Source organism: Macrotis lagotis, chromosome 1 (genome assembly GCF_037893015.1).
Source record: "Macrotis lagotis isolate mMagLag1 chromosome 1, bilby.v1.9.chrom.fasta, whole genome shotgun sequence".
Classification (NCBI taxonomy): Eukaryota; Metazoa; Chordata; class Mammalia; order Peramelemorphia; family Peramelidae; genus Macrotis; species Macrotis lagotis.
This window is the reverse complement of record NC_133658.1, coordinates 688,482,650-688,502,742: the sequence shown is the minus strand read 5'-3', so window position 1 is coordinate 688,502,742 and position 20,093 is coordinate 688,482,650. Positions and strand designations below refer to the sequence as shown.

The window sequence follows — 20,093 nt, the reverse complement described above, 5'->3', positions numbered from 1 at the left end:
TCTCAATTAAGTAATCAAGTAAATTCCCTCTTCCTTTCCTCCCCTTCAAGTAAAACTCCCCTTCCTGTCCTTCCTTTCAATGTGTTTTGTTATTTTGTTTCCTATACTGTTTTCTAAAAAGGATTACTTTTCTTCATTCTTTTCATTATTTGCCTTCTCTATCTTTCCTAGGCTTTGATATCCTGATTCATGCCCCTTATCCTTATTTATTCTTTAATTTCTATATCTCTCAGAGAATCAAAATTCTTAAGGTATAAATTTTAGTTTCCTTTTCTGAGCATTCTTATCTTCAAAATTAACAGACTTTGCTTCTGTAGTTTTTAAAAATTTTATTATTTTGAGGTTCTCATCTTCCAGATTATTCTCTATTTCTATGTATTTACATTCTCAACAGCTTGTTTTCTTTTTTGTTTTCTTCTGGTGAGATTCGCATCATGGAATGAAATTTTTCTATTCCGTCAATTATTTTGCTATGCAGGCCATAAATTGTTTTTATAATTCTTTCTCTCAAATCATTTAGGAACATCCTACTGTTGTTGGAATTGACAGGGACTTCGTTCCATAGGGCTGGGGATAGGAAGGGAAAGAGAGATATACACACACATATATACTCACATACACACAAACATACATACATACATATGACATATGCATACTCACGAAACACTTCATCCTTTCCTACATCTTCTTTTCAAAATTTTATTTATTTATTTTCATCCATTTGTACATGTATATTCCCAAGTTACAAAGTTTCCCTCCATCCTCCCTTCCCACCCTCCTCTCCTTAGTTGGGAACAGTCAGGTTAGCATTTTACATACATATTTTGTTAAACATATTTACAAATTACCAATTTTTGGCATGAGGAATTAGGATTAAAGGAAAGAGATAATTTTTATAAAGTGTTCATCAGATTCTGTAGGGGTATTTTTTTTCCCTCTGTGTTTTGTTTTGTTTTTCTTCCTCTGGTGGGATAATATAGTACATAATCTGTCAAATACTCTGGACTTTCCTACCATCATCTTATAAGGAATATGGGTTTCACAAGAATGTGAAGGGAGAATTGTTAGTTTATATTATAAAGACTGGGGTCTGCCTATCTTGTAGCCTATTGGCAGATACTGAGTTAAAGTCAAAAGACAGCTTCAGTCTCATCAAAAATTGAGATTAGGCTGGGTATGACCCACCTTAGTTCTAAGTTAACCTAGGGTCTCAATCTTCTCTTTTGCTCATGCTTGAGGAGGTAGTTGTTCTTGCTCATTAGTATAATAAGCAGGGCGGGGAAAACATATGGGGACCAATATATCAATTAGATTGTGACCCCAGCCAATGATTGGCATGAGGGGGCAGGAACAAAGCCTTTCAAAGTGCATAAAAGATCTAGCATTTTGGAAGTTCCTTGTTCCTCTCCCACCTTGAAAGAGATATGCCATTAAGATATCTTAAAAAACCATTTTTATCACTCTGAACTGAGTATTCTTGAGCCATTTATAACATTCTGGTACTTAATTAAATTACCTTTGCATTGAAATATTCATTCATTTATTCATATATAGATATCAGATTATTTAAACGACAGAAATATTTCATTCCATTATACTACTATCTTCGTTGGCAGTTCATTTACTTATGTTCAAGTTCTTGAGTTTTCTTCCTACAACACTGGAAATTCCAGTGTTTCAATGGAATTTCCAATTGTCCTAAACTATGTCTTACTCTAGAAAAATATGTGTGCTTGATTGTACACAGCTCTGCCTCATGTAAATTGACTTGAAAGACCCTCCTGACCTCATTGATCTTCTTCCAGAAGTAAAGACTAACAATAATCTGTGAGGAGAAGTAGGAGCTGCCTCCCTGGGGATACAGTTGGGCATAACCACTATTTCCTCCTCCTTGTCTCCTTCTGTCTACATGGTGAGTTATACCTTTATAGGTGGGTGCTCTGTCCAAAAGCATACAGTTTTGTCCCTTATACTTTGAAAGGTATAAGGTTTAAGGATTATTTTTTTCTTCCATAATTATTGACTCTGTCATTATTTCCTTCTTCTCCCCCCAACAACAACAAAACCAATACCTCAAAAAAGGACAATTAACTCTTTTGTCTCATTTAGTTTTCATTTATGCTTAATGAAATATAGTTCTGGAAACCAGGCTTTGATAAAAACCCATTGGAATTTAGAAGGAGCTATACTTTACTAAACTTTTAAACTCAAATCACTCTGGCTATAGATCCTAGCCCAAGCCTCACATATTCATTGTTTGAGTTTTGGTGATTCAGAGGGAGTGTAAATAGAAATTGTTTTGTGTTCAGGTCAGAAATTCCGAGGGTCTTCTCCTCCCAGACTGATTCTCCTGTGAATGCAAACTAGGCCATCTTTTGCTACAATCTTTATCTACCCTTTAACTACAGGGTATTCCCTCTGGGAAAGACCTTAATTTAAAATGATTAAGGTCTCCACTGCCCTTGGAGCCATCACTAGTCATCCTGATCTGTGTCTTGACAATGGACTCCAAGGATCCTGGAAGAGAGTGAAGCCAAAGACTTTGCACGGCTCTCCTCACTTAAGCTAATTCACTTGCTTACATTTCTGATGTACTTGGTCCTTTTTGAGGAAAAAGGACGAACAACAACAATCTTATAATCATTTCTTGCTCCCTTTTTGACTCTTTGATGGAAATTTCCTTGTGAGCCTCCGCTGATGTTAATATTTAATGTCTCTCTAAACAAATTCTCTGCCCCATATAACATCTGGAGGGACAGACTGGCCATATATCAAAGCCAGTTTTTCTTTGCTTTAGGCCTGTTGGAAACAAACAGATGCTGGTGTCCTGGCTCATTCCTCTCTGTTTTCAAGTACTGTCTTTGTGGAAATCTTTTGCTTATCTTGATGAGCAGAATGTGAATAAATTTGAGTTTTGGTTCAGGTAGAATTCCTGATATACTCTTATAGATTTTTAACTACATGCTTCAATTCTAGACAAAGTGAGTCCTTTTCTTTTTCCTTCTTTCTTTTTTTTTTGATGTGAAGAAGAGAAAGTTGATTTCCTCTTGATCCAGCTTTCCAAAGAATGGAAGACAGTGAAGATGTGGGTCCTGAGTGAATGCACCAGAGATAAGGGAAAAGCTTTATCTGTGAATATCACTAGGCTGACATTTCATTAGGTTTCTTAGTTTAGCTGATGGAAATAGCTGAAATTTTTAATGTACAATTTCTCAAGAAATTTTAGAAGTAAAGAAGATCAAAGAAAGTATCTAGTCCACCATCTTATTTTTTAATGTTTTTTTTTGTTTGTTTATTTAAGGCAATGGGGTTAAGTGGCTTGCCCAAGGTTACACAACTAGGTAATTATCAAGTCTCTGAGGCTGCATTTGAACTCGGATCCTCCTGACTCCAGGGTCGGTGCTCTATCCACTAGCCATCTAGCTGCCCCATCCACCATCTTATTGATTATAGGATTTAAAATTCTGTCAACTTACTTTCAAGGAACCCAAGACAGTAACTTTATTTCTTTTCAGTATTTCCTTTGTTTGTTTGCTTTTTTTTGAGGGAAAACATAAATACCTGCTTGAATACACTCACTCTACCATCTTTCCAGGAATTTCTGGGATAGTTTATTTTTAAATATCATCAAATAGGTATTTTAGTAGACTTCTATTACGTGCTTATGTTCTTCAATTTTCAGATTCATTAGATTTATCTTCTAACAATGTTCTTTCCCTTTGTTATCTTTCTACCTTTAATTGAAATATTTATGGAATACTTGTTATGTGGGAAACTGTATTAGGTAATGAATAGGATATATAGTTTAAATAACTTCTTATCTTCATGGACCTTACAAGTTAGTAAAGAGTATACGACACAGATATAATTATAATACACAGCAGCACATGACAAGTGCTAATTAGCTAAGTACAAAAGTGCTATGAGGTTTGAAGAGGAAAATGTTGGTACCAGGAGGGGAGATGTATGTTAACAACTGGCTCGAGGGCTGGGGGTTGGGGGATAGGAAAAGAGAGATATACATACAATCACAAATGTATAATCATGACACACTTTATAATTTAGTCTACTTTATTTTTTTCACTACTTAAGTCTGTATAATTAAGAAAGCAATAAATTGAGCTCCCACTAAAACCAAAAAAATCAACAGAACTAATATGAACTGACTTGAGCACACTACTGTGAAAGGGTCATGGCTGCTTTTGTAAGTTGTAGTAATGGAGATGAGTTTGAAAGAATCATGAACAGTTCAATGAGAAAGAAAAGATCATCATAAACAAAGGGAAAACACTAAAGAAGGGCATATAGGAAAAAAGATTAAAGTATATTCAAGATAGAATGTAGAGTTGGTAAAACTTAGAATGCATTGTGTATACATTACCAGTATGAGATAAAAATTATGACATGTCCTGAAAATTGGGCCATAGTCATTTGAACTTCATTCAGTAGGCAATAGGTACCAATAAAGAATTATGGTAGAAATAAATTAAATGATTTGCATAAGGAAAATTATTCAGATAGCAATAGAAAGAATGTATAAGAAGGGTCAAAGAGTAAAGGAGGAATGACAAGATAGGATTCTACCTGAAATAGGTAAAAAAAAAAAGAGCATACACTAAGGTGGTGGCAGTGAAAAGAGGAAGAAAGAAGGCAATTATAATGGATATTTCAGCAACAGAATGACTAGGACTTGTGAAATGAATATGGAAAATAGAAAGGGAAGTTAAAAATTTAATCTCAAAGTCTCAAATACTGGACAATGGGTAAATAAATGTGCTGTGATAAAAATACTCATGACATAAGAGGAAGCTACCTCTTGACCAGTCTAGGAACTTAAGCTGGTCAGTCTTTGGTCTTTAACTTGCAACTAAAAATGTAATGTTTAGTTAAACTAAAAATTTTTTTAATCTATTTTATAATAATTTACACAATTAGAAGGATACTTCAATAGAAGAAAAGGGAATACCTCAGGATCAGAACAATAAGGTTCATTCATAAATTCTCTCAAATTTAACTGATATTATCACCAATGAGTACCTTGAGTATTACAAGTGAATTCCTTGATTAGAATGCAGTAATCTTAATTAAATTGAGCTCTTCTGAGACAAGAATCGAATCTCAAAACTTTTGAAGGAAAGGTCTCCTAAACACGAAGGATTACAGAAATTGTAGAAAAAACAAAAATATGCCACTTGGACTAAAGAATTTTGTTTGGTTTTGGGATGAATGGTCAGGGGAAAGAAGAAAAGCACTGAAAAGCAAAGATGATAATTCAAAAAAAGACTTTTTCATTAATTATACCTCTGTGATTTCAATTGAGGTCATTCTCATTAGTAATTCAATAATATAAATCTATGGTTGTTCTGCAATTTACAGGCTTACATATTTTACCAAAATATTTAACCTAAATATGCTAAAATATTAACCATAATTCAATGAAATTGTGATTTCATCATCATTGCTTCTTGCAGTAGTGTAGATCTCAATCCATCCATACCTCATCCTAAGTAACTCTGTTCACGATGTCATGAAAATAAAACTATTATATGGGGTCTACTCAAAGGGCTGATACTCTTCCTTTAGAACACTTGATACTGCATGAGAATATCAATGAGACATAGAAGCCATACTTTATTCTTTTTTTTTTTAATGCAAGGCAATGGAGTTAAGTGGCTTGCCCAAGGCCACACAGCTAGGTAATTATTAAGTGTCTGAGGCAGGATTTGAACTCAAGTACTCCTAACGCCAGAGCCAGTGCTCTATCCACTGCGCCACCTAGCTGCCCCTGTACTTTATTCTTACTAAATAATTAGCCCAGGGGAAGAGCCAAGATGGCGGGCGACAAGAGCAGATCTTGTCTTGGGTGTTCTCTCATAAAACTTCTAAACTAAGGACTTTAACTAAATTTTCGAGAGACAGAACCCACAGAGGGACCCAGTGAGGCAGTTCTCCTACTCAAGGTAACCTGGAAAAGAGCAGAAAGGCTCTGCTCCCTGGGGTTGGAGAGGCGGCCCCCCCAGAGTAAAAGAACTCCAGCCTCCCGGAGGCAGTCCCAGGCTGCTGGGAGCCACAGCACCAGCCCCAGGGAACCCCAGGCACAAATTGGGGGAACAGCAGGGGTACCTTTGCCAGAGCAAGCGCTTGAAGCCCAGCCCTCAGGCATACAGCAGCAAGTAGCAAGAAGCAGCTTGGCCAAGGCAGTCCCATTCCAGGAAACAGAAGCAGGCTGAGCCAGTGAGCAGGAACCCCCAGGGCATGAGCCCATTGAACCTAGGGAGGGGAGTGAAGAGAGACTGCAGAGCTCTGTCCTCTGCCCCTGGAACAGGACTCTGGGATTCTGACCATATTCAGATCCTGATCCCAGTCTAGGCCCCCCCCAGAGAACAGCAGCCCCCCCCACTGCAGCCAGTGGCGGGGGGGGGTGCACATGGTCATTCACAGACCAGGAGGGAAGACAGCACCTCTCGTACTGAGACCCTTGTGGGAGTGTCCCAAAAGCTCAGGAAGCACCCCCAAAACAGGCTAAGGCTGGGAAAATAAGCAAGCAGAGAAAAAAAGAGGAACACCATTAAGAAATATTTTGCCTGTGAGCCCAAGAAGGATCAAAACCCAGAAAGTACAAGCTCCTGCATCTAAAGACTCCAAGAAAAACAGAAATTGGCTCAGGCTATGACAGAGCTCAAAAAAGACTTTGAAAATCAAATGAGAGAGATAGAAGAAAAACTGGGAAAAGAAATGAGAGAGATGCAGGAAAAAACATGAAAATGAAGTCAGCAGCTTAGTTAAGGAAATCCAAAAAAATGCTGAAGAAAATAGCATGCTAAAAACCAGCTTAGGTGAAATGGATAAAAGGGTTAAAAAAGTTATGGAGGAGAAGAATGCTTTAAAAAGCAGAATTGGACAGATGGAAATAGAGATAAGAAAGCTCTCTGAGGAAAACAAATCCTTCAGACAAAGAACAGAACTCAGGGAGATTGATAAATTTACAAGAAATTGGGAATCAATACTTCAAAACCAAAAGAATGAAAAAATTAGAAGAAAATGTGCAACATCTCATTGAAAAAAACAACTGATATGGAAAACAGATTTAGGAAAGATAATCTAAAAATTATTGGAATACCTGAAAGTCATGACCAGGAAAAGAGCCTTCCTTGACATCATTTTCAAAGAATTACTACAGGAAAATTGCCCTGATATTCTAGAAGCAGAGGGTAAAATAGAAATGGAGAGAATCCACAGATCCCCCCGAGGAAGAGATCCCAAAAAACCAACCGCAGGAATATTATAGCCAAGTTCCAGAACTCCCAAGTCAAAGAGAAAATATTACAAGCAGCCAGAAGGACACAATTCAAATATGGATCTAAAGTCAGGATCACCCAGTACTTAGCAGTAACTACATTAAAAGCTTGTGGGGCTTAGAATATAATATTCTGGAAGGCAATAGAGCTTAGAATGCAACCAAGAATCAACTACCCAGCAAAACAATGTCCTCTTCCAGGGAAAAAGATGGACTTGCAAATGTTCCTGTTAGAATGGCCAGAGCTGACCAGAAGGTTTAATCTTCAAATACAGGACTCAGGTGAAGCATAGAGATTGGAGGAGAAGGGGAAAAATATGAGGCACTTAATGATGATGAACTGTATGTATTCCTGCATAGAAAAATGACACTGATAATATTCATATGAACCTTCTTAGTTAATAGAGCAGGTAGAAGCAGCTTTTATAGACAAAGCACAGGAGAAAGCTGAATTTGAAGATAAAATATGGTGTAAAAATGGAGTCAATAGAAAAAGGGGAAATGTAATGGGAGAAAGAAAAAGGAGAAGGGGAATAGGACAAGACATTTCATATAATACGATTTTTCTTTAGTACAATGAGCTATTGCAATCATATGGAAGGGGGTAAGGCAAGGGGAAATGAGCAAATCTTCACTCTCATCAGGTGGCTAGGAGAGGAAACAGCATATATACTCAATGGGGTATAGGTATCTGGAGTAAGAAGGGGGGGGCAGGGGGAAGGGGGAGTGATGTGAGTGATGGAGGAGAGGCTGGGCCATGGGGGGAGAGTGGTCAGATATAACACATTTTCTTTTGTACTTCTTGTAAGGGGCTGGGATTGGATGGCCTGCCCAGGACCATAGGGCCAGGTGAATTCTGGGCCTAAGGGGTGGTAAGAGGGCTTGGGGCCTCTTGGCCCCAGGGCCAGGGATCTGTCTGCTGCGCCACTCAGCTACCATACAGCAGAGTCAGAGTGAAAGGAAATAGAAAATATAGTACATGGTGGTGGAGAAATATAAAAAGAGGGAGTTGCAATCAGCAATGGCAACAGTGGAAAAATATGGAAGTAACTTTTGTGATGGACTTATCATAATAAATGTGATCTACCCACAATAGAGTTGTTGGTGTTGGAACACAGACTGAAGCACATTTTTTATTATTATTATTTTTGGGAGGGGTGCAGGGCAAATGGGGCTGGGTGGCCTGCCTGGGATCGCATAGCAGGGTGATCATTGGGTGTCTGAGGCCAGATTTGGACCTGGGTGCTCCTGGCTCAAGGGCCAATGCTCTGTCCGCCACCCAGCTGCCCCTACTATTATTACTATTTTATTTTATTTTAGGTCTTTTTTCCCTTTGTTTTTGGTTTATGCAGGGTAGTGGGGTTTGGGTGGCTTGCATGCCACACAGCTGGGTGATTGTTGGGTGTACAGGGCTGGATATGGGCTTGGGTGCTCCTGGTTCCAGGGCTGGTGCTCAGTCCACTGCGCCACCTAGCCATACCTACAATTATTACTATTATTTTTTTTTATTTTAATTTTTTTCTCTCCCTTTTTCTTTATCGCTCAAGTGAGTCTATTTTTTGGGGGGAGGGGTATTTTGTTTACTCTTAAACAAGAATATTTTATTAATGTATAAAAAACACTGTACAAAATGAGAATAATTTTCAAAAAAAGTCCCCAAAATAAATAAATAATTAGCCCACCATCTTTCTCAGCCTTATGCCTTTGATACTTTTTTACCTTTACAAAAGGAAATATAGCCACAAAATATATAAATCACTAAGTAGATTTATTTCTAAGGAATATTTAGTTATGTAGCTCCACTAAAATGCCAAATAATTCCTGCCAAGGAGTCTGAATGGAAGGCAAATGAGCTAAGGCACCCATATATCTAAAGCAAAACCTTGATATCTGTACCACCAAGAAAAATGATCAAGAAACTCAATGAGAAACTACAAAAGCTTATGAATTAGACAGCATAACTGGAGACCTCCTAAGTGTAATCTGCAAGGCTCTGTGGCTTAGAGGCATTAGGGTCAAGGACTCCCCTAAGAAAATCTAATGGTGGACATTTAGCTCCAGATAGAGAGATCCTAGAAGACCAAAGGAGTTGCAGAAGGCAGAGCATAGTGATAAAAACCAGTGACCTACATATCATCCAGTACTTAGACCAGAAAGACTCTGGCCTGGGGATTCTAAAAACTCCAGAACTCTGTACCAGACAGGACACTAAAGACGAAGGACATGATCTCAAATGCCTGGGCAAAAATAAGATGAAAAGGGACCAATATCCCCTCCCAAAAGCACAACAGGAGAAAGAGCTAAGTCTTAAGCTGAAGAAAGGAGTAAATGAAAGAAAACACTGTTGAATAAGAATTATTTTAGCTCTAGAGATCTCCTCAAAAAAGAACCAATTGCAAAAACTGCAAGCAGTAACTTAAAAGAAAATTTCTTTGTTGCCAGGGCTACATGAAAGCTACAAGAAATAAAAAATAAAAAGCTCTGGAGAAAAGGATTGGAAGGAAAAATAGCAATTTAGAACAGAAAGTGGCAAACTCTACTCAAACAACAAACTCCCCATAAATAAGAATAAATCAAACAGAAATGAATAATTCTATCACTACAAAAATATTGAAACAAAATCACAAGATTTAAAAAGGAGAAAAATATTAAAAACAACTGATGGGGTAGCTAGGTGGCTCAGTGGATAGAGCATTGGCCTGGAGTCAGGAGTACCTAAGTTCAATTCCAGCCCGAGACACTTAATAATTACCTAGCTGTGTGGCCTTAGGCAAGCCACTTAACCCCACTGCTTTGCAAAAAAAAAAAAAGTACAGAAAAAATTCAACACTTTCAGAATGAAAATCCAAAAAGATGAAATTACATAAGCACCAAGAATGAAGTAGTTCAAATAAATAAAGAACTACACACAAAGCCTGGTGGTTACTACTAAAATCTAGAGAGCTTATCATGATTTTCTAAAAGACAACAGTTGTTGAAGGTTTACAGCCAAGATAACTCACCTAAAACAAAGATGAATATAATTTCATGGGGGGAAATGTATTTTTATTGGAATAGAGGGTTATTAATAGCAGCCCTGATAGAAAGTCCAGAGCTGAAACTTAATGGCTGCACAAGACAGCATCAGACTGGTAGGGATGACAAAAGAAGAAAAACGACAAATTTTGAAGAGTCTGAGAAAAAGATGCACTGCTGGAAGAGCTATGAACTGATCCAATCATTCTGGAAAGCAATGTGAAACTATAGTAAACTGGGTTCACTCTTTGACCCAGTTATGTAACTAACTACTGGGGATTATCTTACAAAGAAATCAAAGAAAGAGGAAAGGCATGTATAAAATATTTATAGTAGTTCTTTATATGATCAAAAGTTGAGAACAAAGTGGATAACCTCTTGTTAGAAAATAACTGAGCAAATTATGGTATATGAATATAAGGGAATAGTTATGGTATCATAAGAAATGATGAAAAATCATAGTTCAAAAAAGTTATGAGACTGCAACCCACTTTATCCTTTTGTAAAAGGGAGGGTAGTCTATGAGTATGATACATGTTCATAATTCTAGGGGTTTTATATAATATATATATATATATTGATCAATTTTGTGGATTTTCCTTTTTTTTAAAAAAAAAAAAGCCACTTGATACTAGAGGAAATAATGGAGATGTAAAAACACCAAAACATCAAATAGAAACTTATTTTTAAAAAATTATGAAATGAGAGGCGGCTAGGTGGCGTAGTGGATAAAGCACCGGCTCTGGAGTCAGGAGTACCTGGGTTCAAATCTGGTCTCAGATACTTAATAATTACCTAGCTGTGTGGCCTTGGGCAAGCCACTTAACCCTGTTTGCCTTGCAAAAAAAAAACAAAAAAAACTAAAAAAAAATTATGAAATGGACAATTTCAGAATAAAGTGAGGAAGACCTTTTATACTGATACAGAATACAGTGAGCAGAAATTGCTGAACAATTTATACAATAACATTATAGAGAAAAAATATTTGAAAGACTTTAGAATTCCAATCAATTCAGTGTTAAATTATGAATCCAAAAAAATGAAGATGAAAGTCACTCACTTCTGGAGAACTGAAGAATTGGAAGGAAGGAAGGAAGGAAGAAAGGAAGGAAGGAAGGAAGGAAGGAAGGAAGGAAGGAAGGAAGGAAGGAAGGAAGGAAGAGAGAAAGAAAGAAAGAGAGAGAGAGAGAGAGACATTTTCAGACATGGCTAATGTGAGAATTTATTTTGAGGACTATGTAATTATGGGATATGATTTTTTTTAATTGCTCGATATAAAGGGTTGGAGGAAGCAAAACTTAATTTTTACAAAAAGTATTACTTGAAAAAAGGGGAAAGGAGAGGAAAAAAGGTATGGAGAAGGGATGATACTTAGGCAAATGTAGAATGGTGAACAGATTATGATATGTGAATATATTGGAATATTTTTGTACCTTAAAAAATGATAAAAGTGAAAATTTCTGAGAATCCTGAACTGAAAGATAGTGAAATTAGCAGAGCCAGGAGAATAACATATACAGGGACCACAATATTGTAAAGAAAACCATTCTGAAAGACTTAAGAGCTCTAATACATTCAATGATCAACCAGGTCTTCAGAGAATTTATGATTAAAAATAAAGCACACTACCCAGCTCCTGACAGAGGAGATGAACACATGAGGCAGACATACATGATTGGACAACACACCATATGTATTCATTTTGCTTGATCATGTTTATTCATTACTAAGATTTTCCCTTCTCTTTCACTCAGTTTTTAAATGGGAAACATGGGCTGGGAGAGGATGGAGATCAGGTTAAGGAAAGAGAGGGTGAATGAATTCAGAAGAGAATAGAAGGAAGTTCATAAAGAAGCAAAAAAGGGAAAATATTGAAAGTAACATGTAGAATTTATTATAAGTATTTTTAATAAATAAACTAAAACAAAATGGAGATTTCATGGTTTTTCACAGAATTATCTTCGTATTCTGTTGTTTGACAAGAATTAAGTCATCAAACATGTATGTAGTAGGCACCTCCTATGTGCCAGGCATGAGCTAACTTCCAATGATACAAAGTGAGGTGAAAGGTGCCTGTGGCCTCCAGGAGGGCAATCCGCTGGGGAGGTGGTGGAGACGCAGCAAGGCACAAACAAGCTGTGTCCAGAATGAAGAGGCAGGATTGGGAAAGGCGTCTCCTAGAAAATGGGATTTTCATTGGGACCTCAAGGAAGTCAGAGAAGTTAGGAGGCAGAGACAGAAGCCAGATCTAAGTATCATTAGCACAGAGATGAATGCTAAAATGATGGGAGCTGAGGTCACTCCCTGAAATTGTGCAGAGGGAGAAGAGTACTTTGGAAAGAGCCCTGGTGTGAAGAGCCAGCAAAGGCAAGAAAGGGAGGAGAAGAAACAGGAGAAATGTATAGAGAGGAGGGTGTCAACAAAGGGGGCTGCAGAGAGGGCAAAACGATGGGTGTGCTTCTAGGAGATCACTGGAAACTTTGGGGAGTTGTTTCAGGTGAATGAGGTCAGAAGCAAGGCAGTAGAGAGCTATAAGAGAGTGGAAGAAGTAGAAGTATCTCTCCTCTCAAGGCATCTAGACTCTAAAGGGAGAAGAAACAGGGAGTGATAATTAGGGGGATGGTTGGATCAAGTGATGGGGGAGACAGACATATCTATAGGCAATAGGGAAGCAGTCAGTAGACAAAGAGACTAAAGTGAGCAGGCTGGGTCAGTGACAGAGGGAGCAACTGACTAGAGAAGACAAGGTAGGACTGAAGCTGGTGACTAAAGGGAGTAGTGTTAAATATAGAATGTTAAAAAAGTGACACCTCTCTTTTTTGGGGGGTCTCAAAAGTAAGAATCCCTAATTGATATATATATATATATATATATATATATATATATATATATATATATATACACATACATATATATATATATATATATGAGTTCAAAATAAAAAACTGCAGTGTATGTAGCTAAAATGCTGCCAATATTATATTAATAGCATGTGTTAATAAAGCAGAAGGATATAGCGAAAAGATCATTTGACTTTAATCTTAAGACCTGGGTTTGAAACAGCTATCTTCTAGCTAGGTTCTTAGTCCAGTTACTTGAATTCTAGGTGCATCAGACAGCAAAAAGTTAAAGAATAACAATTCAGAATAAAAAGAGATGTTAGCACAACTAGTCCATTTTAATCAAAGAAGAAATTTAAACTTCAAAGGTTAAGTGGCTTGCCCAAAGTTACAGAGAGAAAGTCTAAGAACCAGGATTAAACTCAGATCAAAATCTATATCTTTTATTCTTTGTTGAATAATGCTGGGAGCCCCATCAAATTTAATGTTATCTATGCAAAGTAGCTTCTCTAATAAGCCAAGTCTAAAGTGGATATAAGATGACAGGAAAGAATCCCAAACTTTTCCTGCACTACTGACTCCTTCCTCAAATATAAAATGAAGAAGATGTTTAGAAAATATTTATGTTGTTTATGGTTCCATGTCCTGAGAGGAAAAGGGCCATAGCTTCAGGAGGGAGGTATAGGACAAAGAAATGAATTTTTAAGTAGCTCAAGTCTCTCCCCCTACTTCTGGCATTACAACCCTATTGAACTTAGGCTGCCCACCCTACAAAAGGCTCAACTTTTCAAAACAGTCTACCTATCTTCCCCCAATTAAAAGTCCAATTCTGTCAACATAACTAAGGCAATTAGAAACTGGAAGGAACTCAATCTGACTGAGCTAATTTATATTTGTGACTGAATGTTCCTTATCCTTCTATGAGTCATTTTCATTTTTAAAATGTAAGGTAATTAAATGGTACAAGGAGCACCCAGATCACTTCCCTTTCAGGGAAAAAAAAACCAGAAGTACTAAATAGCCTCACTATAGCCTAGAAATAGGTAATACAATTTTCTCTCTAGTGTCTTCCATTCCTTTTACCACTACACCTCTATAGTCCTTCTGTTTCATAAGGCCTCCCTATAGTTTTCTTTCTTTTTCTCTTACACTGAGATGCTTCCTGTCACTGCCTGTTCATACTTGTCAAAATATAATTACATTTTTTTTTCTTTCTAAAAGGTTAAGTTCTGGATCTCTCAATAAGAGGTGTTAAACACACATTAAAAGGCCACAGTCCAAAGTCCTGCCCAAACCAGATTAAAATGTCAATAACTCTGAGTATTGACAGTTCAGAAGTCAGCAAAGAATGTGAACCATGTCATAAGACTCTTCTACCTTGATTTGGGGAAGGAACAATTCTTTGCTAAGAATTTCCATCAAGTCCATTGCTTCTGATTTTGTTCAGGTCAATTTGAGTTTGTTATTAATAGGATCTCTCACCAATCTTCTGCTGCATCCAGCTACTGGTACCTTACCTTCCCAGCAAATGTACTGGAAAACTCATATGCAGCTATGTGGGTAAGGGCTCTTCTACTAATTCTCACTGTCAATCATATATTATTCTCTATCTAGGGAGAGCTATACAGCTCTACAGAGTTCATTCCCACTTCTACTGAAGGGAACTAGTTTGGCTCTTAACTTTGTTCTTTCTTAGCTCTATGCAGGTGGTTCTTTAAGTTCACTGGCTCATTCTAGGTAGAAATAGGTCAGAATTAAGTATCACCCCCCCAATACAATGATCCACTCATGATGCTTTGAAGCAGTCATACCTGGAGATGTTCCTTTTTTTTAGGATGCATAATCTGAGTTTTTCATATATGATAAAAGTCCCAAACAGTATTTCAAACCTTCATCAAATTGACAGGACTCTAAGGGAGAAAAGCTTTGAGTTTAGAACCAATGACAGATTCTATATGCCTGTCTCCCCAAGAGCAACTTAGCTAAGTCATGCTGACTACAACTCCCATTGAATCTACTAAGATGGACAGGGGTTTCTAGCTGTCTTGATAAATGATTCACATGTGGTTTTCCTTTTACTATGATTTTGAACTCTGAAGATGCTATACTAAGGAAAGAATAGAAATAGCCTATTTGTACCATAAATAATATTTTAAAGTTAATCCATACTATGTCTTTCATGACTGATGGTTGACAGAGGAATTTTTATATGATATAAATTAAAATGAGTATAATTTACAAAGTGAGACAGCTAAACATCTCAGTATATAAAGCAATGGGCCTGGAATAAGGAAGATTCAAATTCAAATCCACTTAATTAGTTGTGATCCTGGTTAATTCTCTTAATTTTTGTTTTCTTTAAACTATTGGAGAAGAAATGACAAACCATGCTAGTATCTTTGCTAAGAAAACTCCATGGACCCATGAGTAGGAAAATATTAATCAACTAAATATGCAAATTTAATATGGTAAGGGTTTTTAAAAATTATTTATAGTCTGAATTCAATTGATTTTAGGTAATTTTAAAATTGTATTCTTCTATTTATAAATTCAGTGATTTATCTCTTCTGCATATATCCAAACTCTGGCATCATTTTCTGAGCAGCAACTTTTATTAGTTCAATTATATTATTTTAATTTCTCTGTCAAAGGAATTCAATAAGCACAAATCCTAGCACCTAAGTGTAACACTATTAAAAGCAAGTTAGAGACTAATGTATTCATTTGCAAAGGCAATAATTTTATTTATTAATAAGTTCATTTGCTTAACATTTTACTCATAAAATGCTATAAACTTTCCAACACAATTTCTAATTGCTATACACCTTAGTAAACAGATTTTTAACTGTAGACTAAAAAAGATTTCTAACAATGCTAAATCAAAACTTTCAAATGGGGGGGGCAGATAGTTTTAGAATAATTAATGAAATCTGTGACACCCATCATTGTAATATTGGGCATATGGGAAAATAATTGACAACGAAAAAGTATGAACCAAATGGTACAAAACTAAAATGTTTTAATAACAAAAAAAATTTGTACTTAAGCACTTTTATTTTCAAAGGCAAGAATTACATTAAAAATGTGTAATGAAATCTTGCAAAATACTGATAACAATTATATCATGCTTTTTTTCCACTTAAGCCTTTGATTATAAAATGATAGGTTCATAGATTTAGAGGTAGTGGGTATTTTTTTTACAAGGTAATGGAGATAAATGACGTGCCCAAGGTCACACAGCCAGGTAATTAAGTTTCTGAAATCACATTTGAACTCAGGTCTTTCTGACTCCAGGGCTGGTGATCTATCCACTGCACTAACTGCTCCTGTAGAGGGTATTTTAGAAGTTAATAACTCCAATACCTTCTTGCTTTTACAGATGAGAAATCTAACAACAGAAGAGAAGTGACTTAACCAAAGTCATAAAACTGGCAATGTGTAACCAGAAACTGAACTCAGGTCTTCAGATCTCCAAGTCTTATCTACTGAGTCATTTAGCTCTTAACTATACAACTTCATTGTGAAGACACTAAATGAATATTTATAAAATGCTTAACAAAGTAACTAGCACATAATAGGTGCTTAGTAAGTGTCTTCCTTCAACTTATAATATTAGGCTCACAACAATAAGCAAGTAGTCATACTAAGAAAGAAAGACTTCAAGAGCAGAGCTGGCTCTACTTAAAGGCTAGGAAAGATTTGCCTTCAGAAGGTGTGGCTACAAATGTGATTGAGTATGTTGGCTACAAGAACACAGAAAACTCCATACTGGCGACTTTTAATTTGCTTTGTTAGAGAGTACCCACAAAAATGAAATCACGGATATTTGAAATATTTTGTTTTATATAATTGATATAATAACATAATAGATAATATAATAGATCCTATCAAGTTACATATCTAAATAGAAATATATTTTATGTGTAGCAGTGGCATTTACATAAATTAATCTTATACTAAAAACACTGAATCGCTTTTTAAATAGATCCAAAGTCAGATTTTTATTCATTTTACTAAAACGAGTATAAGCTATGCTATAAATTCCAACTTAGGAACAGTTATTCCCATTCAATTCAACAATAAGGATTTAGTGTTCCTGAATGTGCAAAGTATCAAGAGTACAAGACCACCCCCCAAAAGATTAACTATTTAAACACAAAAGATTAACTATTTAAACCTTCTCTGCTTATATACATTTTTATAATTACACACATCTCAAGCAAAAACACACCCATTTAGCTGTGGCAGCTCTGGCTCTTACAGATGAACTCTTGTCTTCCTTCAACTTCCCCCAAAATAGGTGCATTTTATAAATTTCCTACCTTTCAACCACATAGTCTACAAATAATTCTAAACTAATTTTACATATTATCTATACAATTACATATGCAAATGGATAAAATATGAATACAAGCAGAAAAAGGGGGGGTAAAAAAGAAAACCAAAACAACTAGAACCATAGTATTAAAAAAAGCTTGGTAGAAATCACAATAAGAGTGAAAATAATACTTTTTCCCTTAAAATTTAAAGATTTTGTTGACATATTACTATTAATATGTACTACTCCCTCATATACATTTGTGTATTTCTTTTAAATTGTTTGTTAGTCACAGATTACATTGTTTCAACACCATGCAAAAATGAATACATTTCTTTAGAAAAATCCAGGTAATAAAAAGGTTTTTTTTAAGTGTTTCAAATATTAATGTTCTAAATTTAGGTCATATTTTTTCTTCTCCATGAAGATTTAAGTTTATAGTATCATAAATGAGGAAATGAGATACATCTTTATCATCAGTTTTCAATTGACAGGAAAGCAAGAGAGCATTCCAAAGAGCAAGACATTATAATGAGCTGGTATGTAGGTATAGAGCAGATTTGAAATTAGTTTGTTCACCTGATTTCATAATTGGATGCCACATACTATTCCTAACAGAGCACAAAAGGTGCAAAGACTGAAATATAAACCCCTAATTAAGCAATAGTTTGACAGATTCAATGTCCTGTATTTGCTTGACACCACAGCTCAAAAGACATATTCAACTAAAAATTAATACTGCATATAGTATCAATCTCAGGAATATGTAAAATCTGATAGTGTTTAGAAAAAAGAAATCTTGAAGTTCATAAAAAGTCCTATTTCTCCAACACAATTCTGCATAAATTTAACTATTCAAAGAATAGCAATTTGTTATGTTAAAAAAAAAGATTTCTGTGAATTCTTCATACAACATCAAGATTACTGTCATTTGATCATAACACAAGTGCAACTAACACAGCTGCCATGTCAGCTTCTCTTCAGGGGCTAGTTCTTAATCATAAATCAACTGAATGACTAATTCAACATTGTTAAAACTGGTAAGTAGATGCTTGGAGCCATTCCAGTTTTTACATCTTACAAAAAGGTCACTACACCTCCTCAAATACACAATAGTCTTATCTTTCAAAGGGTTTTCTTCTTTTCTAGTATTGAAAAATAACATGTTACCATTTAAATTTAAGTATATTTTAACTATTAATTAAAATGTTCATTAATTCTGAAATGGTGACCCACTAAAACAAAAATAGTTTTAGCTTTTTTTATGTGCCCACAATCAGAAAACCTTTGCCTCTTCTTTTCTACCTACCCACTTTAAATACTTTTCTAGTTGTAAAAGACCTATGAAAACATTTACTGCTTACTGTTTCCTGTATTAACCTTAATCTGTTACAGTAACATCACATATTAAACTTTAAAAACAAAACTTTTTTTGCTAGTAGAGCAACTAGGGCAAATGGGACTGAGATGTAGAACATGAACCAAAAACTCTGACACAAATTAAAAGGCATCTAATGGCAAAATATATTCTAATCATTTACATCTGTTTGCATTGCTATAAAAGATGGAAACCCACCGTTAGTATCCTTCATAATAAAAATTGATTCTGCACTTTAATAAAAAAGCTATGTTGCATAAACAGAGAATTTAAAGCTGTGGCAGAGTATCTGAATGAAAGGAAAGTGGCAATCTTTCTGGCTCCAGTAGATGCCATTCCCTATCACACAATGTTTCCCACTCATAAATACATGACAAATACTTCCTCAATCATTTTTTACGAGCAGGGATGCACAGGGGGTAGTCAATGGCTAGCTTGAGGGAAAATAGGAACAGCAGGCGGCAGAAACTGTACAGAAAATGGCTATGTGGTAAATTCTCTTCTGGAACATCACTCAGTTACCCGTCTTTGATCTTTCAGCTACAATTACAATAAAATCCACAAGACTTGAATTTTTTTAAACTAGATTATTAGCCATACACAAATCAATTAAATCTTTGTATTATAGGACTGTTTAATTCATATTTCCAAATTTTTTAAAATTAAAAATTTGTAATTTATATAAAAGGTTTACTTTCAATTGGCTATAACCATATCATCATCACAACTGGCATCAAAAAAAACACGGGGTGTCTGGCGACAGCTAAATCACAGACTGGCGTCTCCCAAGCAGTCTGTCTACCATTAGGGTCTGGGAAATGGTATTTACTGTACAATTAGAGCCAGTGAGTTCTACCTGTAATCATCCAAATACAGGTGTGAGGAGGCCTTTTGGGCAAGGAAACTGACTCATCTTTTTCCCTGTAAACTTTGATGTCTGTATTGTTACATAGAGCCTCAGGAAAACTCAGCATTTACACTGAAAACTAGAGTGCTAAGATTTATTACATTCAAGTCAAATAATAAATTAAAATTCTTTCACAAAAGTAACAATTTGACATATTAATCATCATATTTACAAGGCTATGAAACAAGACAGAACTGATTTTTTTTCTTGCAATCACATTATCTCAAGGAAAAAACAGATTGCAGATCAGTTTCAAAAGTTTTTATTTTAAGCCTGCATTTCCTAAAGTCTTACCAATGAAGAAGTTCATTCTGACATTAGAAAATACAAAATGTCTA

General features: G+C 35.7%; 1 protein-coding gene across 2 annotated transcripts in view; it reads right to left on the bottom strand.

Annotated features, from left to right (window-relative positions):
* The window catches only part of OLA1 (Obg like ATPase 1), a 256,203-nt gene that overhangs the window by 52,633 nt on the left and 183,477 nt on the right, over nucleotides 1–20,093 (bottom strand). The gene's annotated exons all lie outside the window — the stretch shown is intronic.